Source organism: Arachis hypogaea, chromosome 8, assembly GCF_003086295.3.
Source record: "Arachis hypogaea cultivar Tifrunner chromosome 8, arahy.Tifrunner.gnm2.J5K5, whole genome shotgun sequence".
In the NCBI taxonomy this organism is placed as follows: Eukaryota; Viridiplantae; Streptophyta; class Magnoliopsida; order Fabales; family Fabaceae; genus Arachis; species Arachis hypogaea.
The window spans coordinates 12287308-12306728 of NC_092043.1; the positions used below are offsets into that span (position 1 = coordinate 12287308).

Here is a 19421-nt window from a genome sequence, read left to right on the forward strand (position 1 = left end):
CGGTATTATCAAAATTCAAGTATTATCAAAATCCAAGTCACAGTGCTTACCGGCGGCGAGGAAGAAGGGGAGTGACAGCAACGATAGAAGAGATGACGACGGCCACGGGGCTTCCACACGACGGCGAGAGAGCTTCCTATGACGGCAACACAGCTTCCTAGGACGGCGACGGAGCTTCCTACGATGGCGACACACCTCCTACGATAGCGACGGAGCTTTCGCACGCGACGCCTCTACCTAGCAGAGACGAGTTCAGCAATGACAACGAAGCAGGATTGCGGGGCTGCGAGGCTGTGGGGCTAGGGTTCTTTCTTCTTTGTTCTTTCAATTTTAAACTTTTAGTTTCAGCTTCAGAGAGGAGAGGAGTGGGAATGTGGGATTGGGTAATGTTGGGGATTTAGGGTTTCTTTTTTTATTAAGTGAAAAACGACACCGTTTGGGAGGGATTTCACTGAACCGAAAACTCTTTAAAAAACTGGCCGATTTCAATAGTTCACTAGTTCACTGTCGATTCGATCGGTTTTATAACCGATTTTTTATCAGACAATTTATGAAGCTAACCGAATTGGCTTGATGATCAATTTTCGATTAATTCAGTTAAACCAGTCAATTCGATTCGATTTTCAGAGCTATGCATATAGGCACTGAGTGGATCACATAGGTCTTTAAGAACCAGTACAGTTGGTTCCTCTCGTGGTTCAACATGGCTCTTGATAATGATCAAGGCCTATGGAGAGACCCATTTTGGTTAAGTGATTTTATCGAGTTTTTTTTTTGGACGTGATTTTATCTGAGTTTTAACTTTAAAATGCTTACTATCTTAGAAATATTTTAAATTAACTTTATTAATCATGTTTTTTTCTCTCTATTGCAACAACATTTCAGGTTTTGAGAATGTCAGGAACAGTATGTGTACAATATATGGCGCATGAGGGCTGCTAAGCGCCTTTAGGAGATATTCTCAGACATCCGTCATAAGGGTGCCCAATAAATTGGATTCTGTCGGACATTTTCGCTTAGGTGAAAGAGTATTAGGCCACGGATGACTACCACTAGACGAGGGTCAAGGCCAATAAGGCTAATAGGGTATTTGCCACCACCCACAGGTAGGTCGCTGTACACTAGTGGCTCCACTGCAGATACAACTACTGCTAAGAAGATGGTATGTATCATTTGAAAAATGATTAGAAGTCCTACTCTTACCTTAACTTTCTAATTTTTAAATAAAGAAAATTTTGATTTGTTTATTTTTTTTGATGTTTTTAAAAATAACATATATATAAATTTTTTACTCTTTTAAATATTAAGAGGATAATTAGGACTTCTAATCATTACTCGTATCATTTTATACATATTATTCCTAATCTTTATGATTCTTGCCTTTAATTTCTTGTTTATAATCTCTCTATTTCAAATGCAATCTTAAATACACTCTAGAAGAGTGAGTTGGGTTACTTATCTTCCAGACGGGAGCTCTTCGAGCAAATCTACACGAAGAAGGATGATTCCAAGAAGTGAGTCGATCTTTGTTCCATAGAGACCATCATGACTTTAACTAGCTACATTCTCAATTTTCATATATTTTGCAATTTTCACATTTTAATTTTATATTAAATTTAACTAATTTATGTGTAAAAAATGGATTTTATTAGGTAGACAATGACTTTTATAAACAATATGAATAATGGGCTTTAGAATTGACTCAATAAAATAAAAAGACTTACCTTTAAATTACCTCCTAAACTAATATTAAGATAACCATCTGTACACCTAGTGAATTGAACATCCAGTCATTGTTTATTGTGCATGAGTAAATCGAATCAAAAGAAATAACCATCTAATTAAAAATAATGAACATAATCATCTGCAAACCTATTGAGTTGAATATTCGATATATCCATTGTTCATATTGTTTAGTATTTTCACTGTCTATCTATACTTTTCTGTAAAAAAAATGCTATGAGGAGGCTTGGGAAAAAACTGAGGAAGACCGGGCCACCCAACTCTCTGCGGGCGTCAAACCCCCCTTCTATTTCAAAGAATGAGATCTGGACATAGACATTCGATGGAAAAAAAAAAGGACATGGCATATGATGTAGGTAGTGTCAACATCACCATCATTTCTTTTTCCAATACCAAATCACACCTAGTTGAATGGGATCCCCTCACGAAGACGGCATCAAACTTAGTATGGATGGATCCATCTTTTTTCCGGCTAGTGAGAGCCTACAGGATCTTCTTCGCAATTCAAATGTTATATGATGAACACCGGAAGAACTTCGATCATGTCAGCAGAGCTATGGGTAATCTACGTTGGAACAAAATTAGCTACAGAACTAGGAATCAACAAGCTGTTAGCTGATACCGATTCTACCTGCGCCTTGAAGAGGACTGAAGTTTGTTAGTTTTTCTTCCCCCCCCCCCCCTCTCTTTACATTTCTCTTCTTCATTTGAATTTTTGTCTTTCTCAAGTGTCAATAATTGCATTAATTATTTAATTTTATGGCATTTGAGATAAGACTTAATAGTGAGACTTGCATTTTTTATGAGTTTTCAACAACGAAACAGCTTGTGACATTTTCTAGCCATTTATTTCATTTTTTCTTTCTTTGTTTTTTTTTTCCTCATTTTTTCTGTGAATTTCAACTCTTCTCAAGTTTAATTGTTTTATTTTTTTCATTTCATGACTTTTTTTTTTCAAGTTAAGACATGTTTACTAACGTTTTCACTCTTTTCTTTATCATTAAGTTCTTGACTTTAATTTTGATACACTATCCAATCTGCAATCACATCCATTTTTTTAGATAACTATTTATGCAGTTAATGTAAAAGATAGTTATGTTTTTACTGATATAGCGTTACGTAATTAAATACATGACTAATTTACACTAACAGTACATCAAAATTAAATTCTAAATTTTTTGCGTCATTTTATTACTTTTCATATTATAATTTCCATTGTGTTAATCCTCATGTTATTCATGTTATACATGTAATATATTTATCGTTTAATAAAAATTTTGATGTCATCATATCTCTTGTAATTAAATTTGCTTAATGATATTATTTTATCTTTAACTACTCAATATAATTTAACATATATAATTTTTCACTTATTACATTTAAGATTATCCAAATCAAGAATTTAAAATTTAGTGTATGATAATCAAAATTTCACTTATATAAAATGGCTAACTTTTTTTAGAAAAGGAAAGAAGATTGTTTGTAATCCAATGTAATGATTAGTTAGTGTGTTTTTTTTAATATGAATATTATTTTATTAATTTTTAATTAACAAATCAGACTCTCAGATATAAAGGGTAATAACATTTATAAAAAAATCTGATGGTTAGATTTTATAGTATACATATTGTTGGAGAATTTAATTTTTTTGAAGTAAAATTTTTTATTTTATCATAAAATAAAATAGAGGGTCTAATTAGTATATTTAAAATAAAAATTTAAATACTAAAATGATAAATTTAAAGATCAAATTTGTATGTTTAAATATATTTAAAATAAAAAATTAAAAAATTAAAAATTTCTATACGATAAAATATACACCAAATTTCAACAACTTTAGAAAACATTCTTTAAAGATCAATGTCAAAATTAAAAAGTGATATAAAATGAGGAGTACATACGGTCCAAATGTATCATGTATATTGTACAAGTGTCGCAAGTCTTTTTCGGTTCTTGTGTGATTAAGTGGTAAGGTAGTAAGAGTCATGCATAGAATCTCAAATCAATGTAAAAATTTTAGGGTAAATTATATTTTTTTGTTCTTGTAGTTTGATAAAAATTTTAAAAATATTTTTAAATTTTATTTTATTTCAATTTTATTTTAGAAGTTTTTGATTTGCATCAAATATATTTCTGGCGGTTAATCTTTTAAAAAATTTAAGACCAATTCAACAATAATTTCATAAGAACAACTCTCAACACAAGCAAATCAAGTATAATTTTCATGTATTATTGTTAAATTAGTCTAAATTTTTTGAAAATTTAACCGTCAATGGTATATTTGATGCAAATAAAAAATTTTTGGGATAAACTTTAAATAAAATAAAATTTAGAGATATTTTTAAAACTTTTGTCAAACTTCAGAAACATAAAATATACTTTTCCCAAAATTTTTTATTTAGAGATACGAAAAAATTAGAAAGAAAGTATAAATGAAAATGATGTATTCTTAAAATTACTGGTACATAAACGATAAAAAGCTGTAATTTGCACAGGGTGTGAAAGATCTGCACAAATGTGGTGTACAAAATGTGATGACAATAGTACTACGTATTTATTTATTGGGTAAAGAAAAAATTGGTTCCTGACCTTTTAAAATGTGGACATTTTCGTCTCTCAAGATTGGAAAATACATTTCGATCCCTTACCATGTAAATTCCGTGACAATTAAATCCTTCCGTGGAATTGATGTTCGAAACGGTAACGAAAATTGCTGAGGTGGAGGGGTGGAGAGTGATGTGTCCGTTACGGTTGTTGAAGTAGATGGGGAACAAATTGTTGAAGGACAAATTGGTCCTTAATGACCAAAACGATGCCGTATGCATCCCCACTTTCATGCGCATCATCCAAGACCTCTTCTTCTTCTTCTTCTTCTTCTTCTTCTATGACAATTTCATCGCACCCTTTCTTCACTTGCACTCCCCATATTGGTTTCACCCATGGATCTTCTTTCCCATACATCAGGCATATCAGCACATCGTTTTCTCTACATCTACATTGCAAACAACACTCAAAATCCTCAAGGTTTGAACCATAAATCATAAATGCTATAATTATTTTAGTATTCTACTACCTAGATAAAATTTCAGCAAAAGATATTTCAGCCTAAAGAGTAAACATGATTGAAGCAAACGATGCTGCGGCAACGGAGTGCCTTGTGGTTTCAATTATGCGCAAAAACACACTATTTACATTTGTCGAATGATCTGCATAAACCTGATTGGCCTAGAAAATTCAATACCCATACTTTATTATCATGCCCCCAAATCCTTAAGCTATTTTTCATAATGGAAATAACCAACACCAAAATCAGGAAGAAAAAGAATATTTGGTGAATCAATGTTTTCACAACCAGCTTTCTCATAGTGTACATTAAATTTAGGTTTCCATTGTCAGAAACAATTACTTATAGGAGCACCAAATTCACCATTTGAACCATCTGGTAACCCTGGAACTAGAATCTTAGAAGCAGCATGTTCATCAATCCCTGCAATTTCATCTTCACTATCAATCACATAGCCATCAAAAGTTCCACTATAAACCCTAAAACTCTATAATCTTCTGGACTCTTCTGAAACACTTAGTGACCTATGATGAAATCTCATGGAATCACTTTTGGATACGGGTGTTAGAACAAGAAATTCCATGATTTACAAAGCTTGGAAACCTTGATTGGCGTGAATTGAAGTTCTTTTCAACCAATTGGAACAAGAAATTCCATGATTTACAAAGCTTGAAAATCTTGATTGGCGTGAATTGAAGTTCTTTTCAACCAATCTCCACTTTGTCTGCACCACTTGGCAGCATGGTGTGGAACCATAACAAAGAATTTTCATACACAAAAATTGGGAAGTTCAGTGAGGTATTTTAATTAGAAAGATTCAGTTGAGTCAATGGATTTATTTATTCGTTGCTTGCAAGGATCTTCTTCTGTGAGACGAGAGAGGAAGAAAGGGCGCGATGAAACTGCCATGGAAGAAGAAGAAGAAGAAAAAGAGGTCTGGGATGATGGACATGAAAGTGGGGATGCATACGGCGTCGTTTTGGTCATTAAGGACCAATTTGTCCTCCAACAATTTGTTCCCCATCCACTTTAGCAACCGTAACGGACACATCACTCTCCACCCCTCTACCGCAGCAATTTCTGTTACCGTTTCGAGCACCAATTTCACTGAAGGATTTAATTATCACGGAATTTACATGGGCAATTCACCTAAATAAATTGTTTCACCTTTAAAATTATGCAAATGCATTGTTTCCAAAACGAAGACACAAATGTATTGTTTCACATATCTATGGAAACCGCTACTGTCAGCCGCGGATTACGTTGAGTTGTGGTAGCATGAAAATCGCTGTTGTCTGCCACGGTTTCTGCATGATTATGATTGGTCATAAACCGCTACTACCAGTAGTAGCGGTTTATGTGCATTGATTTACGTATGTAAACCGCTAGAGGCAGCAGCGGTTTACGTTGAGTATGAAAATAAATAGTAAAACTAATTTTTATCTAAAAAATAATTACAAAACAAATAATTAATGGTATATATTATTTAAATAATATCATAAATAAAAAAAATTAATTTATCATTTCACAATATAATTTAAAAAATATAAATATACATGTAATAAATTTTTTATTTGTATTTATTATTAAAAGTGAGACTAAATTACAAATAAAAAAATACAATACTCAAAGTATTAAATTATATAAATAATAAAATAATTTATTTTTAGCCAAAAGTTCACTAAATCATATATTTTTCTCTTTAAAAATCACTTTATTCTCTTTTATTTATATCAACCATACAAAAGAGATTTGAAGAGTTTGGAACATAGGTTGTGTTCTTTGCTGCTGATTTGCATTTGAGGTTCTAGCTAAATGAATTTTTTTTTATTTGTGCAACTTTGTTGTTTTATGCCAAAAAATAAAAACTATTTATATTTTATAGTTGATTGATTGGATAAATAATAGTGATAGCATCATAATATTGATGAATAAAATAAAAAATATAAATATGCATGTAATAATTTTTTATTTGTATTTATTATTAAAATGAGACTAAATAGCAAAATTTTTTATCTTCATCCCTTCTAAAACTCATGAATGATAAAATAATTTATTTTTAGTAAAAAATAGTGAATTTTTTTTATATTATTTTTAGCAAGTAGTGCATTTTATTTGATAATATTTACCATTAAAAAATAGCAAATGACCATACTATCCCACAATATATATATGATGTGCAAAATAATTTCTTGTCTTGAAATTAATTCTGGTTAGTGAGATAAAATTTAAAATATTTTTTATTTTCTTTCTCAAATTTAAATTTAAATTTAGAATTGATTAATGACTCATTTTTTTTTAATTTCAATAAAAAATAAATTGTTTAGATGTAAAATATTTAGCATTTAATAATTTCAATCATTTAAATTTAATTACCAAAAATTAGATTAAAAATTAATTATAAACTTAATAATCGATAATATATATTATATTAGTATCTAAATAATAATATCCAATGTATTAATTATTTATTTTTTGACAGGATTAATGTATCTATTGACGATTGATTTATTATCCAAAATTTTTTTCATAAACTTTGTAATATGTAAAAATAGTGATCTTATTTTTTATTATTATTTAAACATTTTTTCATAATTTTTTAATTGGATAATTAACTTAATTAATAACTTTTATTATTGCTTTTATACTAAAAAAATCAGTTTATACTATTTACATATTTTTCACTACTAATAAATAAATAAATAAATAAATGTTTGCACTATTGTATTTATTATTCTAGATGATAACTTAAGTTACTTATTTTATATGTTAAATAATATTTTGTATGTTAATTTATTAAATGTTAAGATGAAAATATTGTTCAATAAATTATATAAATAGTCATTATAAAAAAAATTATATATCATATATAATAATCCTTGATATATATAGTGTCATGTATATATTAAAATTATCTATTTTAATTATGTGAGTTATTATTGTTATTTTTATTTTCTTGTTATATTAAAAAAATAATATTTAAAACTAAAAAAGAGATAATTAATTTTTTTAATTTGAATTAAAAAAATGTCTTGTAAATATATTCAACTTTTACATATACTAAGTGTTATAATATTAAATAGTATAGTATTTGCTATAACAATGACTCAAAATATTAATCTAAGATATATTTGGGCCTAATAAGACTTTAATGCAAGCAAGATCAACTAAATCCATTGTTAGGGTCCCAAATCCGACTTAGGTTCATTACCTTAAAGGCCCAATGCAGATGAAGTCCACGCGTCCCCTCTTAAATCGACTCAGATTGGATCTCCGTTGCTAGTTAGATATAGTAATGAGTACTCAGAGGAGCGTGAGAAGCCCCTTCCCATCTCTCACTCCTATTTAAAAAAAAATGCCTCCATCCCTTCTCCGTCATTGCAAGTTCTTGTTTAATTACCCTTTAGGAAATGTAGATCTCTTTGATAAATTTTTGAAAAAAATTAACACAAAAAGACATAATATAATAATCATAAAATCATCAGTTCAATATAATTCAACATAATTTATAACATATTTGTTATGAAAAATAACATTTCAAAAGGAGAAAACATAAAAACATATTCCAACATAATAACATAACATAATTTTTTGGGACGATACTGAGCGACGTAGTGACGGACTTGAGAGGCAGAGAAAGTGAATTAGAGAGAGAATCGAGAATGAGAATGAGTCTGAAAGAAAAAGAAAAAATTCGAATTGGAGGCAGAAATTAGGGTTACTAAATTCAAGAAATAAATTTATGTATATATAAATTAGGATAAATTAATAAATTTATTCCATGGGGCAGGTACTTATGTCTGTGTCCCCGTTAGGGGTGGCAAACAGGAAAGCCCACCCTGTCTCGCCAAAAGCCCGTGATTTGGTGGGCTAGCCTGCCCCGCCCCGCCTAGTAAGGCAGTTTTAAATTTCTCCCCGTCCCGCGCTAATGGTAGGCTGGTGGGCTCTCTTTTTTTATAAATCATTAAATATTAAACAATATATATAATTTCATAATAATTTTAATAAATTTATAATTTCTAAAAATATAAAAAAATTATATTTATAAATATGTAATAAATATAATTATAAACCAAATTTTTTGAAACAAAATAATAAAAACAATATTGTCTAAAGCAAAACAAATATTGTCCAAAATATATAATTAAACATTTTCAAGTTTATAATCAATCAAACATAAAAACATAATCCAAAATATAATTTAGAACATCTTCAATTATCATCTTCATCCTCTTGTAGATTAATAAGATTATAGAAATTTGTAAAAAAAAAAAAATAGTCTTGACAAAATAAAAACTTGGCCCAGCGGAAAAACCTGCACCGTCCCACCGAAGCCCGCCAAAGCTCATGGATTAAGTGGTGCGGGATAGGCGGACTTTTTAAGTTTGGCAGTCTCAAATTTCCAACCCAACCCTCTTTTTTTGTCGGGTTATTCAGATCAGCTCGACGAATTTTGGCCTGTTTGCCACCCCAAGTCCCCATCCATTTTCGGGTGGCAGGTCGTGAGGATTTCACGAGTCCCCATCTAGCCCCAAAATGCGAGATTTCTGCAAATACTTTTTTTGGCTATTTTTATGATCATCCTTATCCTAGAAAAATAATGCATATAGTTGATAAAAATATACAATAAAAAAAATTAGTATAATCAAAAAATATAAAAGATGAAAGACAAAAACTAAGATATATTTTTGTTAAAAAATTAAAAAAAAAAACATTGTGAATAAGAACCTCTTAATCAAATTTTATAGAAATATTATAAAAAATTTAAAATGTTAGTAAATAAAATAGTAATTCTTTTAAGAATTATTAATCAAAATACATAAAATTACATTTTTATTTCTAGATACAAAAAATAATAAAAAATAATTCAAATTAAATTTATTTATTTTATTTATTTGTTTATTATTTATTAAATAGTTTAATGTTTATTTAATTTTAGTCAAATAAGATAATATAATTAATTAGTTATAATTAATATTTTTCACCCTAATGGTTTAATTGAAATATATTGAAACTCTAAAAGTAAAATTAAAACTAAATATTAAGGATAAAATAAAAAAATTATATTTGCTATCTTGAATTTTTTTTAATAAAAATTTTATTTAGACATATTTAAAATGCATCACTTTAATACAATGATATTTTTATTAAAAATAAAAATGATAATAAATATCTTTTATATTTGTTAGTAAATTATATACAAATAGTTTTTAAAGTATATCATTTTTATTATATAAAAAATAACTTAAATACTTTTAAATGTGATTATGATAATTTATTAAACATTATATTTTTTTACTAATTTATATTTAATAATTTACCTCTAACTTTTAATTATAGTAAAAATGTAAGATATGATGCCAAAACAAAAGTTAAAGTGATATAAATTTTTTACTAACAAAAAAAATATTTTTTTTATTTTTTAGACACATATCTATCTTTTTAAGTTATACATTTTAATTTCTATAAATTAATGACAATTAAATGTATAAAAAAAATACTAATTAATAAAAAAATAAAATTTAAGATAAACATGTCTTGAATAAGTTGAAATAAAATAAAGACTTTTAATTATGACCATTAATTATAATCACATATATTTACTTCAAGATTCATTTATACTTCAAAAACTCAGTATATTGATATTTGTATTTTTATTTTTTAATTTTAAACTATTACAAACATTAGTTACTCTCCAATAATGACAATACTTTTAAAGAAATAAACATAATTAAATGATTTTAAAATTATATAATAATTTTTAAAATAACAATAAAATATACGATTACTTAAAATATAATATTTGTATAGTAATTGAAATTTAATTGCCAATATAAAAGTAACATATAATATTATTTCGTAATTAAATAAGTGTTTAATCAAAAAAATTAATATTTATATATATAATAATATGACAAAATAAATAAAAGTTTGACTTTAATCATAATATAAATTATAACTGATTTGATTTAATAATTAAAAAAAATTTGAATAACCGTTTTTAGAAATATGCCAATCTAAATAATATAGATTGAATATAAAAAATATATAACTAAATTATATAATATAACATAACATTCCAAAAAATTTATTTTATAACAGATTTAATATCAAGATATTTATCATCATCTTTGGTATAATCTAATTTTACAATTATTTAAACGTTGTTTTTATCAAAAAATTGCATTATTTATTTTAAAAAAATACTCATTATTATAAGGGTAAAAAACCCAAATAAACCAAGCTGAGAATTTTTTTACCCAAATCAGCCAAAATAAAAATTTTTTCAGTAATCAACCAATGACCATTTAAATGTAATTCGAATCAACATGATTCGAATTTGAATTGCATGTAATTCGAATCATATAGATTCGAATTACTCACTGACATTCAAAGCAACATAATTCGAATTCAGCTAATTCGAATTAGGCAGCAACATGTAATTCGAATCAAGTTGATTCGAACTACTTTCATGCATGCCATTCAACGTAATTCGAAGTGGATTAATTCGAACTACACCTGAATATTTTTTTAAAATTTTTTTAATAAATTTATTTAAATTATACCAAAAAAATATTTTATTATATACAAAATAATTTAAAAAAATGGCTTAAAAGATGTTAGGAGTACTATAAAAATTTGTAATGTCCTAATGACTTAAGATATTAAAGAAATACTCTACATAGTCAACAATAATTTAAAAATTAAAATAAATATAGTTATAACCAGTATTTACCTAAATTACTAGAATATTACAAACTTTTATAGTACTTCTAACATTTTTTAAGTCATTTTTTTAATTGTTTTGCATAGAAAATAGCTTAAAATGGCTTAAAATGCCCTTTATTCTATGGAAAACAATTTTTAAAAAGATGGCTTAAAAAATGTTAGGAGTACTATAAAAGTTTGTAATGTCCTAATGACTTAGGACATTAAAAAAATACTCTACATAGTCAATAATAATTTAAAAATTAAAATAAATATAGTTATAATCCGTATTTACCTAAAATACTAGAATATTACAAACTTTTATAATACTCCTAACATTTTTTAAGCCATTTTATTTTAAATTATTTTGCATAGAAAATAGCTTAAAATAGCTTAAAATGGCTTAAAATGCCCTTTATTTTATGCGAAACAATTTTTAAAAAATGGCTTAAAAAATATTATGAGTACTATAAAAATTTGTAATGTCCTAATGACTTAGAACATTAAAGAAATACTCTACATAGTCAATAATAATTTAAAAATTAAAATAAATATAATTATAACCAGTATTTATCTAAATTATTAGAATATTACAAATTTTTATAATATTCCTAACATTTTTTAAGCCTTTTTTTAAATTATTTTGCATAGAACAAAGGGCATTTTAAGCCATTTTAAGCCATTTTCTATGCAAAACAATTTTAAAAAAATGGCTTAAAAAAATATTAGTAGTACTATAAAAGTTTGTAATATTCTAGTATTTTAGGTAAATACGGGTTATAACTATATTTATTTTAATTTTTAAATTATTGTTGACTATGTAGAGTATTTCTTTAATATCCTAAGTCATTAGGACATTACAAACTTTTATAGTACTCTTAACATTTTTTAAGTCATTTTTTTAAAAATTGTTTTCCATAGAACAAAGGGTATTTTAAGCCATTTTAAGCCATTTTCTATGCAAAACAATTTTAAAAAAATGGCTTAAAAAATATTAGGAGTACTATAAAAGTTTGTAATATTCTTGTAATTTAGGTAAATACTGGTTATAACTATATTTATTTTAATTTTTAAATTAATGTTGACTATGTAGAGTATTTCTTTAATATCCTAAGTCATTAGGACATTACAAATTTTTATAGTACTCCTAACATCTTTTAAGCCATTTTTTTAAATTATTTTGTATATAATAAAATATTTTTTTGGTATAATTTAAATAAATTTATTAAAAAATTTTAAAAAAATATTCAGGTGTAGTTCGAATTAATCCACTTCGAATTACGTTGAATGGCATGCATGGAAGTAGTTCGAATCAACTTGATTCGAATTACATGTTGCTGCCTAATTCGAATTAGCTGAATTCGAATTATGTTGCTTTGAGTGTCAGTGAGTAATTCGAATCTATATGATTCGAATTACATGCAATCCAAGTTCGAATCATGTTGATTCGAATTACATTTAAATGGTCATTGGTTGATTACTGAAAAAATTTTCATTTTGGCTGATTTGGGTAAAAAAATTCTCAGCCTGGTTTATTTGGGTTTTTTACCCTTATTATAATTTAAATAGAATATAAAATAGATATTAAACCAATTATTTCTTTTAATAATTACCCAGTCACAAATATCCATCAAAGACATGAAATTTAATAGCATACAAAGTAAATATAATATTTACAACTTTTACACTACCACAATAAAATGATGATCACAAGTCTTTTTAGCATAAATTAAATAGAACAACATATAATAACAAAGAAACAATCAAATCCAAAAAAATTATAGAATATCTGTCATACACTACGATGGTTAGTATTGAAAAAGCTTTAACCATTTATTTTTTTATTGAATAAATTACCATTTGTACCTATAAAAGATACATATGCTGACAAATGTACCCATATAAGAATAAAACGATAATTGTAACCATGGAAGATGGCTTCCGTGTACCAAGAGTACCCAGACGTTGGTTACACAATTGGTCCGTTAGGATATTCTTGGCACATAGAAGCTATCTTCCGTGGGTACAATTGTTGTTTTATTCTTATATGGATACATTTGTCAGCGTTTATATCTTTCATGGATACAAATGGTAATTTATTCTTTTTTTATTAGCTATCTTTTTATCTACTCTGCACTTCATCTACGAATATGTTTAAGGGCTAAACATATGCTTCAATCTTTCAAAATTCCATATTCTTGCCAAACACAATATTATTATGCCTTTTTTTTTTACAAAAACCATTGAATGGAAGAACCATTAGTAAAAAGATGAGATTCTCTTATAATATGTATGACTTTTTATAATAATAAAATAAAAATAAAAAGCATAAAATAATATTGTGTAAATTTAAGTTAATTTTAATTTTTTTAATAACCAGATTTGTCATAATGTAACTGATAAATAATGACAGTTAATACGGATTGAATATGTTTTGAGTATGCTATACATTTTATGATTTTGTACGGAACAATATTAATTTTAATTTATATATTTATTATTGGGTATTAAAAATAAAAAGTATTTGTATTATTAGCATTTTTCAAACCTTCCTCAACTCTGATCGTGATTAGACCTAAAAGATCGCCCACCTCGTTGGGCATAAATTTAATTCAATCAATTTTTATTTGATAGTGCTATATATTCGCATAATCATAGGAGAATCACGTTCGCATAATCATAGGAGAATTAACTTTAGCGAGATAATAATATAGTATTTAATTACCACATGAGTATTTTTATATATAGAATTATCAATCAATTATGTATGGCTTCTAATGAAAATAATATATTCAACATGGATATTGTTTGTTAGGTAAAAGGTAACAGAATAACAAAGAAAATTAATTACAATGGATATATTCATTTTTAAAAAAAAAATTATATAATACTATAAAAAATATCATGGTCACCCTGAATTATTACAGGTTCACGACAGTGGTAAAATGCCTAAATTGAGACATTTTTAAACTATAATATTTGTCAAACAAACAATTAATGAAACACTAATTCATACCTTCTCATTTTGAGTATATTTATACATAAAAAAGGGGTTGAAATAGTAAAAGTGATAAAAACGATGATTTTTATAATTTTGTGTGGCTATCTATATATCGAAGAACAGAAGACTATGATTATCTAGCAAAATTAATTTTATTTATTGCATTTAATTTGAATAAATAAAAAATCATCTTATTTTATTTTAGTCCTTAATTTACATAATTTAAATTTAGCTCAATATATATGATTTGATTTGATTTAATTATTATTGAAAAATATATTGAGAACCTATTTTATGCATAGAGCCATAGATTTGTTATTTTAATAATTAATTAATCTAATTAATTAATTAATACAGATAATTAGTGTAATTAATTTGATTTAATAAATTAAAAAAATAAATTAAAAAATACTAACAATACATTAAAATAAATAAATTAAAAAATACTACAAAATCAATTTGATATAAATGATAATAAATTATGGATATTTAAATATCTAATTAAATCAATCAGTTGATATAATTGATTTATCATAATAAATTGTATTTAATGAGTTAAAATAAACAAATTGCTTAAACACTCTCATAAGCATGCATGTCACGTCAACTCCATCATTGAGTGCAGAAACCTGGTTTTTATCTAATAAAATAGATAATAAATAGAATATATGAGAATATGATATGAGACATATTTTAATTATGAAATTGGTATTACATAATATATTTTTTTTAATTCTTATTACTTGTTCGTTGCTAATTTTTACGTAATTACTTAATAATTTTTGCCTATAAAACTATCAACTACCTAATATTATGATTTAATTAATAAGAATGATGACATTAATATTTTTTCATAAGTCTTGTTATTATTTATAATTAGAAAATAGCCATAAATAAATTTATTTCCTTAATGAGTGTTAAATTTGTTGTCAAATTCTATATTACTTTTAAAATTTTAGCATAATTGAGTCTAATTTCTATATTTTGAAATGAATTTACTCAAAAAAATTAATATGTAAATCACATTATTATTACAAATTACTTTTTTAACATAATTAGTGGTGCTTATTTGAACCATTAAATTTAATTTTTAATGATTTAAAGTCAACCTATTTTATTATCTTATGCTTTCAAAGAATTTACACGACTAACATAAAAATATAATAATAAAAAAATTATTACAATGGGTATATTTATTTTAACAAATATTCTTCTATCTAATACTATAAAAAATACATTGGCCACTTTGAATTACTACAAGTCAACTTCCATCCACATTAGTAGAATACCTAAAATGAGATATATTAATCAAACAAACAATCAATAAAATACTCATCCACATTAGTAGAATGCCTAAATTGAGATATATTAATCAAACAAACAATCAATAAAATACTCATCCGTACTTTCTCATTTTTGGATTATTTATACATAAAAGAAATTATACATAAAGAAAAAGAAGAAGAAGAAAAGAAGAGTTGAAATAGCAAAAGTAATAAAAATTATGATTCTTATAATTTTGTGTGGCCATCTATATATAGTAGACCAGACAACTATGATTATCTAACAAAATTAATTTGTATTTATTTCACTCAACTTGAATAAGTAAGAAATTATCTTATTTTAATTTAGTCTTTAATTCACATAATTTGAATTTAGCTTAATATATATTATTTGATTTGATTTAATTATTAGTTGAAAATATCTTAGTTGTCTATTTTATTCATAAATTTATTATTTAATGACTAATAAATTAATCAAATTAATTAATTAGTACACACAATAAATTTGGTTTAATAAATTAAAAAAATACTAACATAATATTAAAATAAATGAATTATGAAATATTACCAAATCAAATTGATATAAATTATAATAAATTATATGATATTTAAATATCTAATCAAATCAATTAGTTGATATAGTTACTTTATCGTAATAACTTGTATTTAATGAGTTAAAAGAAATAAATCGAGAAATACTCTCAGAAGCATGCCACGTCAGCTCCACCATTACGTGCAGAAATCCGATTTTTATATAATAAAATAGAAATAAATTTGTGTTAATTATTTTTTGAGTTATTTTTCTGAGTTAATTAATGTTCATTGTTATTAATTTTTTGAGTTAATCTTAGTTGTTAATTTTTTAAATTAATAATTGACTTATTATTTATTGTCGTCTAAATTAATTATTTTTGAGTTAATTAATGTTGGTTATTAATTTTCTGAATTTCGTGTTTATTAATCACCTCTTCTTATTCATGGTTGCATTTACTCATTTGAATATGACTTTGATTTATTTGTTTGATTCTACTAATCAAATTCTTCAATGATATTTTACAGTAGTAGTTGTTTTGCACTAAAAAGAAACCTTCTTTCATAGCAACCTTTGTGAATTCTTTTATGGCACTGACAAAAAATTATTTTTAGAGTTCAAATTTTGAATAGTTGAATCTACCAATAGAACTTTTAAGAAGGAGCTTCAGTTGAGTATCTATTCAAATTTTGAATAGTTGAATCTACCGATAAAACTTTTAAGAAGAAGTTTCAGTTGAGTATCTATCACTTGTGTAATAAATAATATATTTTAATTTAGGGTTAAATTTAATTTGGTCCCTAATGTAGGGGTCAAAAATTTGTTTCGTTCCTAATTTTTTTTAAACAAAATCGTCCCCGAAATTGACAGTTGTATTAAAATGGTCCAACAGACAATTATGCCCCTGAATTTGTTACTCTCCTTAACTGTTTGTTAATTAATAATAATAATAATATTAATTATAAAAGAGAACGATGTGGGAGAGGGAGGATAAGATGTTGGGTCGAAGACTGCGAGGAAGAAAGCTGCACTAAGGTTTGACGAAGTGGAGGACGGGGACAGAGACACCGATTGGATGGCTTCCCAGGGTTCAAGATCAGGCAGAATTCGAACACCTGTGAAGAAGATGGTATGTGGGTATGGGGAGAGGCCGATTCTGCAAGCCTCAACGACGAATGACAACCCAGGCCGACGATTTTAGGGTTGTGTCTACTATGAGGTATTTTGTTGGCCTGTAATTTATGAGATTGAGGTCTTCCATCTGGGTTTCCTTCATCTTATGAGTTCTGGATGGTGATAGGTTCAGGATGGTTGTGATTTCTTTAGGTGGGTAGACCCAGAAGTTGGAGGATCGCTGTGGGATTCTGAGATTGCAAGATGCAGGAAAAAGATTACAACGTTGAAGACAAGGTTGAAGGATGTTGAATGGAAGTTGAAGATTGTAGCTGCTTTAGGGGTAGTTAGGTGGATTGGGTTTCTCTATTTGTTGCCACATAATTCCACACAGTTGGAGGCAACCACATGGAATGCATCTAATGAGAAGATGATTAGAACATCATTTGTAGGATTTTTGTGTATTGTTTTGGTTATTTGATGTTGTAACTTTTATTGCTACAATGATGTAATGTGATGTATCCCCTGTTAAGATGTTTGAATGAATGAATGAAAGTGTTGAAGCAGTAAAAATGTGTTGTGCAAATTTCCAACCATGAGGCAGTGAAAATGTGTTGAAAATATGGAAAGAACACTTATGTGAACCAAGATAAAACATTAAGCAATGATTCTTAAAACACTGATAATAAAAGTTCACAACAGCATCCATAAGCCAAAATAGCCAATTACAGAGTTGTAGTTAGCACTTAAATAGAAAAAACACAGACCAGCATAGTGCATAAACAAACTTAAAATTTGTCCACCACATGGAACAAAATAATAAAATAACAAAACACCAACATAACATTGTTTCAGACCTAATGAAACAGCATAACAGCCAAAACACATAATTAATCTTCTTTAAAGATTGCCCCATGCACTAGGAGGCAATTTTGTCATTAGCTTGAGTTTCTGCATTGGGATACGAGGTGCACCAGTCTGGATAATAGAGAAAGGCCTCTTCCTCTAAATTGGTTGACTGTGTGATGGCTTCTTGCTAGTGGAGGAAGCTGCTGCACAGCTCTTTTGAAGCAAAGGTTGGGATGAAGGAGCTTTAGGCGTTGCTTCATAAGGAGGTGTACACTTCGCGGGAATGAAAATTAAGGGAGAGTAACCGCAAAGGGCATAGTCGTCCTTAAATTTTATTTTTGGTGTGAAAGAATCATTTTAATACAACTGTCAACTTCGGGAACAATTTTGTTTAAAAAAAATTTAAAGACGAAACAAAATTTTAACCCCTACTATAGGGACCAAAATTAAACTTAACCCTTTAATTTATTATATGAATTTAATGTGGATAAGTATTTATTTATCCTATTACTTTTTGATAGATTTTTGCAATGAGATTAACAACTTCAATTACTCTAGCAAATGTTTGCTAATATATTTGCTTTCGAATTATATATATGTAAAATTCTATCTCATGTATCAATGTAATATAAACATTATTAATTATTAGGTTTTGCTATCTTTTTTCTTACACAGGTGATTTTTTTTTCTTTAGTCAAAGTTATAGACAAATTATTATAAAAATTTACAAAATTTTGTTAGTTTAAAAATTAATGAATTTGAATATTTAAAGGTATATATTGAAATTTTTAACAAATTTTTTTTAAAAAAAAATAAAATTGAGTTTATCGTCAGATTTACTATTAGTCAAATTCATTAGTAGTTATCAATTTAATTATTAGTAAATAATATATTATCATCGGATTGACTGGGGCATAAATCCGACCATAACAAATTCTAGAATTGTGCCAATTAAAAATTTATACCTGCCGCTAATCCGTTGGTAAATATTTACCGACAAAATTTATACCGTCAAATTTATTTTGCCGCTAAACTTAATCGTAAATAGACTGGTGATATCAAACAACTTTTTTGTAGAGGTTTTTTATATGAAAAAAATATTATAAAATAAAATAAAACATATTCAAC

General features: G+C 26.6%; 1 pseudogene; it reads right to left on the minus strand.

Moving 5' to 3' along the window:
- Positions 1 to 4927: 4927 nt before the first annotated feature.
- LOC112705010 (pheophytinase, chloroplastic-like) lies at positions 4928 to 5579 on the minus strand (annotated as a pseudogene).
- Positions 5580 to 19421: the final 13842 nt, after the last annotated feature.